Here is an 18,247-nt window from a genome sequence, read left to right as displayed (position 1 = left end):
GGTCAGGCTGATCTCTAACTCCCGACCTCAGTTGATCGGCCCACCTCAGCCTCCCAACGTGCTGGGATTACAGGCATGAGCCACCGCACCTGGCCTGGGATGTGGCTTTTAACTCAGCTCTAGAACACATCAGTACCTGCTACAAAGAAATGTAAAGAATGATAACAAGGAGCACGACATCACAAAATTCACAGAATTCCTGGAGGCAGTAAATCCAACATAAATTTTATACTCTCACATAAATTAACTACTCTGGCAGCTCAAATCCCTCTATTTTTTCAAAGGGTATTTATAAATTAAAATTAAAGCTGCTCACATTGGCCTTTGAGATGGTTAGCAGTATGTGACCTACCAACTGTTGTGGCTTTACTTAGATTTGTAATTCTTTCTTTTCCAATTCAAATATTTTCATTCAAATATTTTCATTTTCTACACATGCAGCAAGAATATAGAAAGAACATAGATTCCTGGGACAGACAGAATACCATTTAGCAAAAAAGCGACCACTACCAAGTTAATTTGCTATCTTGTGCCTCATTTTTCCCATCTGTAGCCTAAACAAAAGTTAACATTCACAATTGTTATCGTTGTGAAATCACCTGGCAACTAATTAGTGTTTAGTCAATGTTAGCATTCCTTTCAATGTGAAAACCTTTATTTGTGCCCTTCCTGCTATCTGAACCATAATTTGCTAAGATTCTTTCTGAAAGTTTAACGTTGTTATGAGCTTATTAATAAAGCTTACCTTTAAAGTCAAACAGATTAAAACAATAGAAAGGATACAGAATTTGCAATCAGACAAACCTAGACCTGAACTCTTCCCATCTCTATTTCTTAACTAAGTGACTGTAGGGAAGTTATTTAACCTCCCGAAAGTTCACTTTTCTTATTTCTAAAGTTGGGGGTACAACATATGCATCATGAGGTTACATCAGGCATTGAGTGGAATAGCAAACAAAGAAACATCTAGTATTGTGCTACTATTAATCTCTGTCATTTAGTGCAGCATTCAACCATAGCATTATTTCTTGACAAATGCAGTGACTGGATAAGAAAATGTTTCTTCCAGTTAATGCTAGAGATTAAACTGAAGGAAATCTACAGGGGTGTCCTACAAGTTGATGAGATTTACCAGAATTGATTTTAGCTTTTCCATGTGGCTTTGGGGAGTACTGCAGTCAGGAGGCACACAGGAATGTGCAAATCGAAACAGAGGAAGATTCCAGGCTTCCAGGGTTCATGCAACTCAATCATCAAACTCATATTCCCAGAGCAAGGCTACTTATCCCTGATGAGCTTGGCAGAGGAACAAAGAATTCACGAGCTATCCATGCCACAGAATTAGAGACTGAAGCCTGGAATTAAATCAAAGATGGTATTTTGCCCTTCCCCTTTGTAGTGAAGCTATGTACTTGTGTAACGTCTTGTTTCTTCCAAATTTCAAAATGCATTTCTGAGAGTAGGGACATGGGAAGAACCTTTTCACTCAATGGATGAGTTACTGCACCTGGTGCTTCTCTTTTTCCACTTGCTGCTAAAGCTTCACTTTTTCAATCTATCCAGCAAGTATCATTCTAGATTTACCTTCTTCAGTTTCTTTATTATGACATTCCAGAACCGATTTACATCACACCAATACTGACTGGCCTAGATTCCAAAACCAAATATAATGACCCCAGTGTTTTTATTAGCATACTTTCTAATTATGTCAACATTCAGAAGAACTGTAATTGCTCCTCTTCTGATAAGTTTCTATTCTAAAAATAATAAAAGAGCTTGCCGATGCCCTTTAATAGAATATTTTTATTATTTTTAGAATAGAAACTTACTCTTCTAAACTGTGAACAGCTGCTTAAGTGAAAACAACATGGGCACAATTTCCGCATAATCTATTATTTTCTCATACCTTACTTTTAAAACTAGCTTTATTGAAATATAGTTTACATGTCATACAACTCATCTCTTTAAAATGTACAATTAGTTTTAGTTTATTTGTAGAGATGTGCAACCACCACCACAGTATATCTTAGAATATTTTTATCATCTCAGAAAGAAATCCCCTACCCATCAGCAGTTACTCTGTTGTCCCCCTCCCAACTAGACAACCACTAACCTACTTTAATTCTCTACAGCTTTGCATATTCTGAGTATTTCATATAAATGGAAACACACAATTTTTGGTCTTTTAGAACTAGCTTCTTTGACTAAGCATAATGTTCATCCATGTTTTAACATGTACCCATACTACATTCTCTTTTTGCTATCAAATACTATCCTATTGTATAGATATACCTCTCTTTACTTTTCCATTCATTCATTGGTTCCTGTACATTTGTTTCCATTTTATGATATGATGAATAACATGTACAGGTTTATTGAGTGGATATGTTTAATAATTGGGGGAGATGTCAACTTCTGAATTGGCTTTTGCAAACAAATGCCTCATCTGAAGTACAAAAAAAAGTTAACTTTGTAAGCTTAATAAATTATGATATCTATTATTATTAGCAAAAGATGAACCAGAGGGACTGACAACAGGTTACAGAAACAATTAATGAAAAGTCCAGTGTTAAGATCTATTTATTTTTTTACCTCTAGAACTCTGTTCTTCCACCTATAACTTTCTGAACGAAGCATATTGCAATGTATGATGATGTTGCTTAGGTCATTTCACCTTATTTTGTTCCAAGCTTTATTGAAACTGAGTAGAAAGACCCAGTCTGATATACAAAGCAATTTGTAAAAGAGAGGACAGGATAGGAAAGTTGCAAGGTATGCGATAATAAACTAAAACGGTATTTCTCCGATTTCTAAGAAAAAAAAAACCTCTCATATAGTGAATAAACTCAAATTAGTAATTCTTTGTGATGAATTGAAATGCTTACCTCTGGTGATTATTATAGAACTCTGAGATTTTGAGAGACAGCATGAATATTCAAGGTGAGGTGAAATTATTATCAAGCTTCAGTGTATATGAATACTACCTGGACTTGCTTGTTAGAATTATATATTCCTGGAACCTGTGACATGCATCCCTTAGAGATTCTGACCCAGTATGGGTGAGGGGAGGCCACAGAAGCTGCACTTTAAACAAGTACATGGAGATTGTTTAAAGCAGAAGTTATATAGATAATATTTTTTTGGTAATACTGGTAGGATGGACTGAACTCTGAAATTAAATAGGTGAAATTTAAATCCTTGCCTACCCCTTGGCTTTGAAACCCTGGCGAGTTTCATAGAATAGATGAACAAATTTTCAGTCTCACTAACAGTCACTTCACAGAGCTTCCGTGAAGATTCAGTGATAAAACATATTAAATATATGTAAAGGATCTTGCTTTAGCTACTGTTGGCTTCCTTCCTGCTTCCATAAACCAGAGTCATAAGGGACTGGTAAAAATATGGTTTATACGAGTGTGCAAAATAATTGTTGCTTTGTTTTACCTTCTTTCCTTGAGGCCAGCCTCACCTCTTCTCTTAATTTCTTCATTGTGAGCATCCTGCCTCAGCCCAAGAGAAACATGAAAACGCTCTCATTTTGGTGAACTAGCTGCAGCTGCAAACCTGATGGCGGGAACCAGGTACTACATATGCCCAATGTTGATTAGCATCACTGCAACTCATTATTCTGATCAGCCAGAAGCAATTTACAATCATCTTTAAGCAAGTGCACATCATTTTCATAATTGACTTGCAGGAGCTTTGACACAACAACTTGTTGTAGCTGTCAATCACTGTCAAAAGATAGAGGAGGAGGTGGCCCTTCTGGAGAGAAAAGCAAAGTCACAGTGCCTGTCCACAGTGGACTGACCATGGCCAGACAGGAGCCTCAATATGGAACAGTGTGCCTATATCTTTTTCCAAGTCCCTATTTTTTCAGGCTTTAGAGAATAATCTCTTCTAGATGGAGAAAAGGACCAGAGAGAAGGCGGGAGTCAGTGATACTATTCCCTGGTTTAAAGAAACATGCAATAAGAATAACAGGTTTGAGTTATGCTTTTCTGAGCCTCAGATTTTAATATTTGTTCAGTTTTCTCCTCTATAACATCTCTTAATTTTGCTAGCTATGATAAAAAAAAATAATTGGTGGGCAAAATCATTCATTCTTTGAATGAATTATGCATTTTTAGATGACTCCAGAGTTGATATACGGCAGATAGAAAGATTGACAGATAGGGCTTAAATGTTTTCTGAAATAAATAGGAATAATAATGTTTAAAATTTGTGTACTTAATTAAACTTTGTTTGTATAATTGTGAAAGAGAACATAGTCTAATTTTTGCATCTATAATACCTAAGAAAGCGAGGAGGGTGAATATAGTACTTATTGGGTACTATGCTCATTGCCTGGGTGTTGAAATAAGCTGTACACCAAACTCCTGCAACACACAATTTACCCATGGAACAAATCTGCACACATATCCCTTGAACTTAAAAGTTGGAAAACATAAGAAAAATTATCCTCCTTCAATGACACAACACTTATCATGCAAACTGTCATCTCTCTCTTCAGTATCTAAAGCCACTGAACAAATGTTCTATATAAATGATCTACTTTTTCACCTTTCATTAATTTCAAGCTGGTTTCACCTCCCCTATTGATATAGTTTAGCTGTATCCCTGCCCAAATTTCATCTTGTAGTTCCCATAATCCCCACATTGTCATGTGAGGTAACTGAATCATGAGGACCGTTACCTCCATGCTGTTCTCCTGAAAGTGAGTTCGTTTTCATGTGACCTGATGATTTTATGAAGTGCTTTCCCCTTCTTCATTCTGCACTTCTTGCTACCGCCATGTGAAGAATGATGTGTTTGCTTCCCTTCCCGACACGATTGTAAGTTTCTTGAGACTTCCCCATCCCTGCAGAACTGTCAATCAATTAAATTTCTTTACTTTATAAATTACCCAGTCTCAGGTATGTGTTTATTGTCAGCATGAGAATGAACAAATACACTTATCAACTACCTAATATTGGTAAATAGAATGTTTGTTGTTGCTTTTATATTTTACTTGGCTTCTTTGTATATTAACTATTGTTGACAACTCTCTCTTTGTAGCTTGCATGATGTTACTGTTGTTTTCTCTCCTTCCTCTCTGTATCTATTTTTCAGTCTTATTTGCATGTTCATATTCATTTACTCAGCCACCATACATTGCTACAACACAGGGTATTGTCCTCTTCTCACTCTCTATTTTTCCTATAGAGTCAAAATTATATACTTGGAGTCAATGGATTCCTCCATACAGATGAGTTTGTATATCCAATACAGAATTCACCTAAGAGCTCTAGGCCTCCATCTAGTTTCTGTAACTTGGCACAGCCACCTGTTCTATCTCAGACAATCACAAACGTAAGGGCATTTTGTGGCATCTTCCTGTCTTTCATCTCTAAATCTAATCCATCACTGCTATGGTCTAAATTATTATAACACCCCAAAATTCATATGTTGAAGTCCGAACCCCCAAGGCGATAGAATTAGGAGGTGAGGCCAAGTTTCTGTCTATGAATCAGGAAGAACAACCTCACCAGACACCGAATCTGTCATCTCCCTGATTTTGAACTTCTTAGCCTCCAGACCTGTCAGAAATAATTTTTTTGCTCTTTATTATGATATTTTGTTACAGCAGCCCAATTAACTGAGACAATTACCAATGCTTCTCATTTTTACCTCCAAATATATCTCGAATCTATCATCTTTCTTTTACCTTTTCTACTGTTTCTCTAGTTCAAGCTGTCATTTCTCATTTGGGCCTCTGGGATAGATTCCTAATTAATGCTCCTGTCCACTTTGCCATCTTTCAATCTATTTCCACATTTTAGCCAGAACAACTTTTTAAAGATAAAAACCATATAATTCTTTTATTTAGACATAAGACTTTCTGCTGTTCTTTGGATACAAACCAAAATCCTCAATATGATTAACAAGGTCCTCCATGATCTGGCCTTGACTCCATTAGCCTTGTTCAAAACTATGATCTCACTTGCTCTCCGAACTCTGACCACACTAACCTTCTTTCAATCCTTAGACTCTGATCTCTTCAACTCTACAATCAGATCTTTGCACATCTTTTCCCTGCCTGGAATTTTCTTTCTAGTCCTCTACTTGTAGCTAATGCCTACAATCCATCAAATCTCCTCTTAAATACAATGTGCACAGGCTTAACTTCCCTCACCCCTAGACGGCTATGGCACGTCTTCCCTGTGTGGAATTTACCACAGTATATTAATAAGTTGTATATATTTTTGTGTGTGGTTAATTGGTTGATGAGTACCTACAAATCCAGACTATGAACTGCTTTCACAGACCCTATTTTAGTTCAGCCTGTTGAGCAAATAGGAGAAATTTTAGAATTTTTTTTTTTGATAAATGATAGAAAACATTTGACTAAAATGTTTCATGGGTTTGATGTTTGCTATAATGGTTGATTCCCTTATAGTTTCTGTCTGCTGTCACAAATTACTTTTAGTTTTTGGATGAACTGGAAGATATTTTAGGAACTATATGTATATCAGCAGAAAATAAATGACATATTAAAACTGGGTCAATCTGAAGAAAGTTGAATAAGAAAGGATTTACACAGTAGTGAGATGGGTATAGAGAAATCACAAGAGATAGTAATAGCAGTGAGAGTGGATGGGAGATCACTGTCTTCCCTCCCGTCAGTTTGCTAACTGTGATCTTCATTAACTAAACCCAATCAGAAGCCAGAGAAAAAGAGAGCCTGTTGTTACAAGCTGTACAGAGCAGTTTCCCTGGGCAAAAAGAAGGATGGAGAGAATGGATTTTAAGGAACAAATAAAAATTTCCAGTACACTGTGCAAAACTGATGACACCTAGATGAGCAGTCATTTGTTTGCTTCTTCATTCATTTTTATTTATTTAGTAAAAGCCTGAAGTTGCCTTTTGTTTATTCTGTAGTAGGTAATGTTTTCCTGTGTGGAGTCTGGCTTCCAAAAGCACATGCAAAAAACTGAAAAAAGATGTTAAAGAATCTATCTTTCCGAGTAGGTACAGCTATGTGAATAAGATATCTGTCTGGCCTTGTTTTCTCTATTCTTCCATATTCATTATGCGACTGAAAGATTCAGATGTTTTTTTGTAATCACCTTGCTTGTCAGGGAATGCTTCCTCTCCTCATCTCAGCAATGAGGAAACAACTTTAGCAAGGAGAATGAGAAAAATTGTTTTTCTCTCCCCTTTACTCTCATATCTTAGATAAATTTGTTTTTCTAATGTGTACCAGATATTTTTCAAAATACTTCTATCCTTAGTTTTTTCATCCCTTCTCGTTTCTTCTTGAAATCTGAAAGGCAAAACGAGTAATATAAACCAAAAGCACTTAATACAACACTTCATTTTCTTTAAAGGCCGAATGGCTCACTACCAGCTTTAGGAAAAGTTCACAATGTTTCTACATGATCCTTCTATAAACTTCATTTTTAAGACTGGTAATAAAATCCATATATATTTCTTCACACAGTTTGCCTTAAATTGTGCCCCGTTGATACTGATCTCCATACAACAAACAAGAAAAAACTCCAATTAAGAATTTTTAAGGAAAAGTTCCACAACATTGGTCTGGGTAATGATTTTTTGGATTTGATTCCAAACGCTCAGGCAAGAAAAATAAAAATAGACACATAGTATTACATCAAACTGAAAAATTTCTGCACAACAAAGAAAACAATGAACAGAGTCAACCTATAGACTGGAAGAAAATATTTGCAAGCCATGTATTTGATAAGATGTTAATGTCCAAAATATATAAGAAACCAAGACAACTTAATAGCATAAAAACAAATAACATAATTTTTAAATGGGGAAAAATCTTGAATGGACATTTCTCAAAAGAAGACATGCACAGATATATGACAAAATGTTCAACATCACTAATCATTTACTGCCTCACACCTATTAGAATGGCTATTACCAGAAAGATAAAAGTGTTGGAGAGTACATGGAGAAAAAGGAATGCTTGGACACTGTTGGGGGGAATATAAATTAATACAGCCCTTATGGAAAACTATACAGAGGTTCCTCAAAAAGCTAAAGCTAGACCTACCATTGGATCCAGAAATCCTACTACTGGCTGTATATCCAAAGCATCTGACGTGGTTTGGCTCTGTGTCTCCAACTAAATCTCATCCTATGGCTCCCGTGGTTCCATGTGTTGTGGAAGGGACACAGTGGAAGATGATTGAATCACAGGGGTCTTTTCCATATGGTTCTCCTGATGGTGAGTGGGTCTCACAAGATATGATGGTTTTGAGACAGGAGTTCCTCTGCCCAAGCTCTCTCTTTGCCTGCCACCATCTACGTAAGACGTGGCTTGCTTTTCCTTGCCTTCCGCCATGATTGTGAGGCCTCCCCACCTACATGGAGCTGTGAGTTCTTCATTAAACCTCTTGTTTTGTTGTTAATAGTATTTATTTTTTATTATTAAAGTTTTGGGGTACATGTGAGGAAGGAGACCCTTAATCCTCCTCAGCTTCTAAGGCAATTTCCCCTTCAGTCTTCTACATTGCATCTCACAAGGAGAAGTTAGGAGTCAGCCAGAGGAGGGGCCAGTTGGTGCTGCCAGCCAGGTTAAGGATAAGACCCCTACTGCTAACCACAATCCCATCTATAGATCACGGATATGGCATGGAGGAATCTTTCCAGAAGGCATTGTTTTTACTTAAACACAATCAGACCCCCACCTAAGTCATGTACCCCATGCCTACTTCATGGATCAATACCCTTTCACATGTAATTTCTAAAGTTGTAAGCTCAAGACCTTGTCATGTGTAATTTCTAGAGCTGTAAGCCTTTAAAGGGGCAAGGATTTTCTTTGTTGGGGAGCTTGGCTATTAGGGCATTCAGGCCTGCCGCAGCTCCCAGCTGAATAAATCACCATTTCCTTCCCAGTTCGATGTTTGAAGGGTTTGTTTGCAGCCTTTCCTACTTCACATGTGCAGAACGTACAGGTTTGTTACATAGGTATACATGTGCCATGGTGGTTTGCTACATCCATCCCCCAGTCATCTACATTAGGTATTTCTCCTAATGTTAGCCCTCCCCAATAGCCTCACCCCCTGGTATCCCTCCCCTAGCCCTCTGCCCCCCTGACAAGCCCTGGTGTGTGATGTTCCCCTCTCTGTTTCCACGTGTTCACATTGTTCAACACCCACTTATGAGTGAGAACACGTGGTGTTTGTAAATCTCTTTCTTTTGTAAATTGCCCAGTCTCAGGTATGTCTTTATCAGCAGTGTAAAAACAGACTAATACAGTGAATTGGTACTGGGAGTGTGGCATTTCTGAAAAGATACCTGAAAATGTAGAAGCAACTTTGGAACTAGGTAGCAGGCAGAGGCTGGAACAGTTTGGAGGGCTCAGAAGAAGACAGGAAAATGTGGGAAAGTATGGAACTTTCCAGAGTCTTATTGAATGGCTTTGACAAAAATGCTGATAGCAATATGATCAATAAAGTCCAGGCTGAGGTGGTCTCAGATGGAGATGAGGAACTTGTTGGGAGCTGAAGCAAAGGTGACTTGTTATGTTTTAGGAGAGAGACTGGCCACATTTTGCCCCTGCCTGGAGATTTGATACTTTGAACTTGAGAGCGATGATTTAGGGTATCTGGTGGAAGAAATTTCTAAGCAGCAAAGCATTCAAGAGGTGACTTGGGTGCTGTTAAAGCATTCACTTTTAGAAAGGAAACAGAGCATAAAAGTTTGGAAACTTTGTAGCCTGACAATGCAATCAAAAAGAAAATTCTATTTCCTGAGGAGAAATTCAAGCCAGCTGCAAAAATTTGCATAAGCAATGAGGAGCCAAATGGTAATCACCAAGACAATGGGGAAAATGTCTCCAGGGCATGTCAGAACCATTTGTGGCAGTCCTTCCCATCACAGGCCCAGAGGACTGGGAGGAAAATGTGATTTCATGGGCCAGGCCCAAGGTCCCTGTGCTGTGTTCGGCCTAGGAACTTGGTGCCCCATGTGCCAGCAGCCACTCCAGCCATGGCTTAAAGGGGCCAATTCAGAGTTCAAGCTGTGGCTTTGAAGGGTGTAAGCCTCAAGCCTTGGCAGCCCCCATGCAATGTTGAGCCTGTGAGTACACAGAAGTGAACAAAGTGAAAAACTGAATTTTGGGAACCTCCACCTAGATTTCAAAAGATGTATGGAAATGCCTAGATCGCAGGCAGAAGTTTGCTGTAGGGGCAGGGACCTCAAAGAGAACCTCTGCTAGGCAGTATAGAAGGGAAATGTGGGGTGGGAGCCCCCACAGAGAGTCCCTACTGGAGCACTGCTTAGTGGAGCTGTGAGAAGAGGGCCACCATCCTCCAGATCCCAGAACTGTAGTTCCACCAACAGCTGGCACTGTATACCTGGAAAAGTCACAGACACTCAACAGCAGCCTGTGAAGGCAGCTGGGACAGGGACTGTACCCTGCAAAGCCACCGTGATGGAGGTGCCCAAGATGATAGAAGCCCACCTTTTATATTAGTGTGACCTGGATGTGAGACATGAAGTCAAAGGAGATCATTTTGGAGCTTTAAGATTTCACAGCCCCGCTGGATTTCAAACATTCATGGGGCCTGTAGCCCCTTTGTTTTGGCCAATTTCTCCCATTTGGAATGGCTGTATTTACCCAATGCCTGTATCTCCACTGTATCTAGGAAGTCACTAATTTGCTTTTGATACTACAGGCTCATAGGTGGAAGGGACTTGCCTTGTCTTAGACAAAAGTTTGGACTGTGGACTTTTGAGTTAATGCTGAGATGAGAGGAGACCTTGTGGGGACTGTTGGAAATCCATGACTGGTTTTGAAATGTAAAGTAATGGGATTTGTGAGGGGGCCAGGGGTGAAATGATGTGATCTGGCTCTGTGTCCCAGCCCAAATCTTATCTTGTAGCTCTCATGGTTCCCATGTGTTGTGGGAAGGACTAGGTGGAGATAAGCAAATCATGGTATGTATCTTTCCCATATTTTTCTCCTGATGGTGAGTGGGTCTCACAAGATCTGATGGTTTTGAAAATAGGAGTTTCTCTGCAGAAGTTCTCTCTTTGCCTGCCTCTACCACATAAGATGTGACTTGTTCCTCCTTGCCTTCTGCCATGATAGTAAAGCTTCCCCAGCCATGTAGAACTGTGAGTTCTCCATTAAACCTCCTTCCTTTGTAAAATTGTCCGGTCTCATGTATGTCTTTATCAGCAGCATGAAAATGGACTAGCACAGCATCTGAAATCAGTGTGTCAAAGATATATCTGTGATCTTATGATTATTTCAGCATTATTCACAATAGCCAAGCTATGGAATCAATCTAATGGTCATCAATGGATGAATAAAGAAAACATGGCATATACACTATGAAATATTATTCAGTCTTCAAAAAGCTCTGTCATTTGTGACAATATGAATTAACCTGGAGAACATTATGTTAAGTAAAATAAGCCAGGTATAGAACTACAAATACAATATGATCTCACTTATATGTAGAATCTAAAAAGGTCAAACTCATAGAAGCAGAGAGCTGAATGGTGGTTACCAAGGGATAGGGGCCAGAAGAAATGAAAAAAGTTATCAAAGGACATGAAGTTTCAGATAGGAGGAACATATATAAGTATTTGAGGTTATATTATATATATTAATTGGCTTGATTCAATTATTTCAAGTTGTATACATATATCATAGTATCACTTTTTACCCCATAAATATATATAATTTGTCAACATTTAACAAAAAATTTAAAAAATTAAATTTGAGTATGTAATTAATCTTGGATATTCCCTTAACTAGCTGCATATCCAGTTCTGAGTTCTCTTTAATCAACCAGTCTCAATACCTGCCATGATGGCAAAAATACTGTATCCTTAGGCAGCTCATTCCAAAGGGCACCATCTCTAACTCTATTCTTTATTCCCTGCTTTATCCAAAAATCTGCCTGATCCAGAATGCTACAGCCATCATTTATCAAAAGATTACTGTGGTTTGGGGACTAATGTAAATGCAACACTCACAACACTGCAGCATGTAGGTGTATCTTGTTTCATGACCATATTTAACGACTGCTCCCTCTGGCGGTACCCCTTTGCTGTTTGGCTCTTCTGCTCCTCCAATCTAGATACAGGAATTTTTTTTTTAACCTTTGTACTTAAATTGGGACTAATTCTCATATCTTGAGAAACAGAATGTGGCAGAAGTAACACTGAGGGTTACTATATTCCTCAGTGTTACTGGTCTATATCCTTAGATATAGGTGGAGGGTGGTCTATATCCTTAGACTGCTAAGGTCCCTAAAAGATCTTTCTCTGCTCTCTTGGAATGCTTCCCTCAGGCAACCAAATAAGGAAGCCACCCTAGCCTTACTGAGAGATAAGAAGTGAAGTGGAAAAAGTATAGGGCACCTCACCTTATAGCCAGCACCAATGATCAGACATATGGATCAATGCATCTTGGATGTTCCAGCCCAGATAACACTCCAAACAAATGCCACCACATGAGTTAGACCAGGCAAAGGCACCAGGAAAACTGCATCACTTATCCACAGAACTTAGAAAAATAATGAAGTACTGTTTTAAGCTACCAAGTTTTGTTTTTTTTGGTTTTGTTTTTTTACATAACAAAGACTATTTCAAACAGTAGGTATTACAATTTTGTTTATCTTATAAGTGAGGAGAATGAGACAGGGAAGTAGTCAGTATATTGTCCAAAATACCATACACATTGTATGACAGAGCTAGAATTTGAATCTAGGCCTTTCTGAATGCAAACTCTATGCTGGAAGACACAGTGATACACTGCTTCTTTAAATGTATTTCATAGTTTCTTTAATTACTTTCAAATATTTAAAAGTGACAACAATGTAATTCATATTTATTTCCCAAACTAGACATTCCACTTTCTTTTTGCTTTCTTCATGTAACATGCCTTCTGGTTGTATCCACATAGTAATCTCTACATTTAAAGACCTAACAATGTATCTACCTCTATCTATACGTAAGCTGTCAGAACTAAATACTGGGTGGAATCAGACTACAACAGAATAGAGAAGGGTTTTCCAGACTTTGACCTATGTGCTAAGTTTGATCTGCCACCTGTTTTTGTATGAATCATGAGCTAAACATGATTTTTAGATTTTTAAAATAGTTGAAAATCAAGAGAATAATATTCCATGACACATAAACCTTATATAAAATTACAATTTCAGTGTCTATAAGCAAAGTTTATTGAAACACAGCCACACTCATTTGTTTATGTATTACTTATGACCATTTGCCCACTACAACCACAGACATGAGTAGTTTTGACAGAGAAGACCTTAGAGCCCAGAGAGCTAAGAATGTTTACTAGCTGGCCCTTTGCAGAGGAGTTCACAACTGAAATCTCCTTCACTTTGGATGCTCTACGTTTCTTACTTCATCCTTTTCTTATATAATCTTTATGGGTAGTAACACCACACTTTTGAGTCATACTCACCACACAAAGCCATCTTTTCACTCATTTTCATAAGCCACAAGTCCTCTTAATGACTCAGGCCATGTTTCCAATCTTTAAAATATCTTATTGGGTTTTTGTTATGTCCTCCAACATGTAAACTTTTTCCCCATGCTAGTATAATCCAAGAACTTAAGAAATATGGTTACCATGTCTTTGATGAAGTCATTGAATAAATATTGGACGGAAGAGAGTCTTCTAACCGAACACTAAAAATTCTCAGGTTTGAATACCCACTCATTAGTTAAAATGTTTTTATCAGTAGCATCCATATTTTAAGCAAATTTTGCTCCCAATTAATCAATCCTATAATGGATTAATTTATTCAGCACATCTGTATTGAATTCCTATCATGTCCTGGATACTGTGCATTGCACTGGGGAAATAATAGTGAACTCAGCACACAGGTTTCAAGCTTCCAGCCTAGTTAGTAAACATACTCGAAATATGTGATTATAAACAGTAATGACTGTTATAAAAATAGCTTTAATTATTAGAATGTGCTACTAGATATATATGTAATTCATTGCTAAAATCTTCACTGTATCCTTGAACAATGTCTTTGACAACTCTATGAAAAAACTGAGCTAAATTAACACAACTTGTTCTGGGGAAATCAATGCTAGTGCCCAATGATCAGTGATTTCTTGATATGTGAATCCGAACCTTCAATGTATTTACAAATCACTTGGGAATCTTGCCCCCATGAAGATTCTGGACCAGTAGGTCTGGGTTGGAGCCTGAGATTCTGTGTCACTAACAAACTCTGAGAAGCTGTCTACCTACTGCTCCTGTACCCATCTCATTCTGAATAACAAGACCTCACTAGCTGCTCCCAACTTAGCTCTTTCATAATCAGTTCCTGCCTTAAAAGAACATGTCATTTTAGAGAAGTATTACAGAAGTGTTTCAGTAGAGAAAGGCAAGTAGCACAGTGAAAACTGCAGGCTCTCGTGTCAGATTAGAATACACAGTCCCACACCTAGAAAACTGTGAGCTTAATCTGTGTCCTCACCTCCCTGCGCCTCAATTTCCCCATCAGTGAAAGGAGAAATGACAGTTTATTGTGGGATTATTGAGAAGAGTAACCTTGAAACACAGTAGGCTTTTAAGAAATGGTAGCTATTAATGTGTTTATTAAAGGAGTAACATGAACAGAGTTGTGCTTTGAGAAAATTAATCTGACAGCAAAATCCAGTGTGATTTCAAATGGAGAGAGACCAGGGCACCTTGGATAAATGAGATGTCTCTTCCATTTTGTCAGATCCACCAATATTTAATGAGCATGTACTATGTGTTAGAACCTGTTCTAGCTGTTGGGATATAAAGCTGAATGTGGCAGTTTTCAGAATTCAGTTGTGGAGATATGTTGGCAAACAGCCATGAGAGTTTGAGGCATTCTGTTAAACTCTGACCTATCAATTCATTTTACAATTTGCCAGGGAAGTAGAGCTGTGATGAGAAGCTGAAAATAGATTTGTAATCTGCTTTACAGTGGTTAAGATGCCAGTATAAAAGATATGGATTTTAAGAAAAAAGTGTCAATGATAACTTTGAGATCTTAAGACCTGGGCAGCTGGTGGCTTCATTACTCAAAATAAGTAATGCAAAAGAAAAATAAGGTAAGGGTGAGGAAACAATGAGTTTCCTTTTGCACATATTGCATTAAGGAGATGTTGGGTCATCTCAATGGAGACTAATTCAAAGTTATTTTGAAATAGAATCATCTTGGGCAGTAATATATGTAACTTAAGCACATTTACAGAATTTGGGGAAAACTAATATGTATTTTCTCGTGATTTTTGTAATAATTATAATTTGGATTACATGTTTGGGTGAGGAAGGAGGCCCCCCTCTCCTGAGCTTCTAAGGCCGTTTCCTTTTTAGCGCTCTACATGGTATCTCTAAAGGAGAAGTTGAAAGTCAGCCAGAGGAGAGACCATTTGGTGCTGCCCATCAGGTCTAAAGGATTAAACCCCCTACTGCTAACCACAATGCTCTCTATAGGTCATAGATATTATATGAAGGAATTTTCCCCAGAAGGTACTGTTCTTGCTTAATCACAATTAGACCCCTCACCTGTCACATACCCCTTGCTTACCTCATTGATCAGGACCCTCTCACATGTACCTTCTAAGATTGTGAGCCTTTAAGAGGACAGGAATTTCTAGTCGGGGAGCTCGGTTGTTGAGGCATCTATGCCGCTGCAGCTCCCGGCGAAATACAATGACCACTTCCTTCCCTGTTTGGAGTTTGAGAAGTCTGTTTGCGGCCCTCCTGCTTCATGGGTATATACTTCATGTTTGCAGATACAGAGAAAGGCATGTGTGTTTATGTTTGGTATTTACATCAGCAGTTTAAAAAAATCACTACCCTATTTCTACTCTATTAATGACAGTCTGAATTTGGAAGGCTTGATAAGTTGTTTACAAGGAAGTTCAGAAGGAGAAATCAGTGCATGTTTGCTGAATATTGTGAAAACATTTTTCTCAGGATGCATCGCTAGAAATGGCAATTAGTCAATGTAGGAAAACGAATATATCTTTAGACATTAAGTCACACTAAAACAAATATCAAGACCAATGCAGTTTAGCTTCTGAGAGAAATAAGTGCAATTGTGTTGATACATAAAAAATTTCGCACAATTTACATTTGTTACCCATGAATTCTCGTTAGAGTTCTCAGAATAATCCAAAAGAGAAGCTTTCATATTTATATTTTAGAGACAAATATAGTGAGGAATGGTGAAACAAGGGACTTGCAGGCTCATAGACACAGAGTAAATGAATGCCTGCAAAGTTTATATAAATGCCGGCTGTAAATTACACACTTGTGCCAGGAACTTTCACATTTGCTTCTTGTTTCGCTCTCACTGTAATCCTGTGCACTGAGTATCATATTATCTTTGCTATTTTGCAGATGAGATAATGCAGTGAAATAGAGTTTAAATGATTTGATCAAGATGATTTGTGGGTTGCCTTCATGTCAACCACTTCTCTCCTTCCCTTTCTTAACAGCTACAATTTCTGTTTAGGGATCAATGTGATTTCAGAGAAACTGGATTTCTCTCTGGCTCCATACGTGAAACATATGAACTAAACAATGCCACGTGGGGTATCATGTTCCTCACAGAGTTTGGTTTAGGGATGGGCCTGCCATCTAAGCTGCTCTAATTACGGAGCATCTAAGAATCTGCAGGGAGAATGCTGAAGGAATGTCACTCTCTTAAACTGGTTGTGCATAAGGAAGGCTGCTGGCAGCCATGTGAGGGTTGCCTAGCCTTTAAATGAAGGAAATAGGCAGATAGGGAGATGGAGTCCTTGGTTAAGCCTTGGATCAAGCCTTGATGATTTTGGCAGTGGAGGGATTCTGGACTTTCTGGATACTTGAGCCCACAAATAACTCCAGTATTAAATCAAATTTGACTCTTCCACTTGCACCAATACACATTCTAACTGCTGCAGGAGTCACCCAGGCTTCTTATGCTATAGACCAGGCTATTAAGCTGAAAGAAAGAAAGTGCTTGTCCAAGATGGCACAGCTGGCTCATGACAAAGTCAAGCCTAGAGTAGAGGATTCTGCCTACCTAGTCTAACTGGTCTTGGTGGTACAACATGCTGGCGTTCCAAGGTCCCACAGTAATTAAAGTGAAGCGCTAAGATTTCTAAAATATTTAGAATGTATTCTTTCTATAAGAGATGTAGTTAAGTACAAACTTTTAAATATTCAGAAAGGAAAATTGCAAGAGAGAAAAAAATACACTGTGGAATAAATGTTTTCACTATGTATTAGAAAATATATTTGGCTATTCTGAAACATCTTTGAAGCTGCATGCTTTGGCTTAGATACTTCTTTATACCTCACTGTGCCAGCACTACACTGGTCATATTAGGTACTCAGATAATTCTTTGTTTAATATGTCTTTCTTATGAGATTTTACATTGTGTACTCAGGAATGTTTCCAGCACTCTGCACAGTGTTTGGTGCATGGCAGATTCAAAATAAACATGCGTTAATGAAATTTAAGTACCGCCACCCTCTGTGCTTGGTATCCAAGGTTCAAGGGCAACTCACTATGCAGCCATATAAGTTGGCCCACTTATACAGTCTGTCTAGGGCAGCCCTGTCCAAAAGAAATATATGAGTCTTAAATGTGAGCAGTGCATAAAATTTAAAATTTTCTAGTAGGCATGTTAAGAAAAGTAAAAATAAACCTGTGAAAATAATTTGTATGTATCCCAATATGCCCTAAATATTATCACTTAACATGTCATCAATATAAAAATATTAATGAAATATTCTACATTTACTAAGTATTTGTAGAATTACAAATTCTTACATTGTACGAAGTATTTGAAATCCAAATACATATTTTACCTTTACAACAGACATTAGTCAGATTAGCCACATCTTATGTGGCCACTTATCACCAGTGGCTACTATATTGGACAGCTCATAGTTGGGCATAATCTGTGTCTATGACAATGTGTAAGAAAATAATTCTCCACAAGCTAAGTTGTGATAGAATTTCATGTGAAAACCAGTCTTTTGGAAATTTATATTGAAAACACACAGTACCATTACTACACATAAAACAGTGCTGATGTTACTTTAAATTCTCCAAAAATAGTGCTTGTCACACCAAAAGCTATGCCTTCACAATGCCCAAAGTTGAAGATGTTAGTATCACTATGGAACAAGTAACTCGTTAGTGCTCAATACCATTGCCTTTCCATTCAGGATGTTTTTGTTTACTTTTGTTTT

At 37.9% G+C, this 18,247-nt stretch overlaps 2 long non-coding RNA genes across 2 annotated transcripts in view; both read right to left on the bottom strand.

The window, feature by feature from the left end:
- Nucleotides 1-1,578, bottom strand: part of LOC119469135 — a 13,214-nt gene extending 11,636 nt beyond the window's left edge. The window contains exon 1 of the long non-coding RNA XR_005197950.1: nt 746-1,578. This is a non-coding gene — a long non-coding RNA (uncharacterized LOC119469135). The remainder of the gene's footprint in view (nt 1-745) is intronic.
- The window catches only part of LOC119469134, a 477,229-nt gene that overhangs the window by 253,840 nt on the left and 205,142 nt on the right, over nt 1-18,247 (bottom strand). The window lies entirely within an intron of this gene.

This window comes from Cebus imitator, unplaced genomic scaffold (assembly GCF_001604975.1).
Source record: "Cebus imitator isolate Cc_AM_T3 unplaced genomic scaffold, Cebus_imitator-1.0 Scaffold578, whole genome shotgun sequence".
Classification (NCBI taxonomy): Eukaryota; Metazoa; Chordata; class Mammalia; order Primates; family Cebidae; genus Cebus; species Cebus imitator.
Note: the sequence above shows the minus strand (reverse complement) of the source record. Positions and strands in the feature narration are given on the sequence as shown.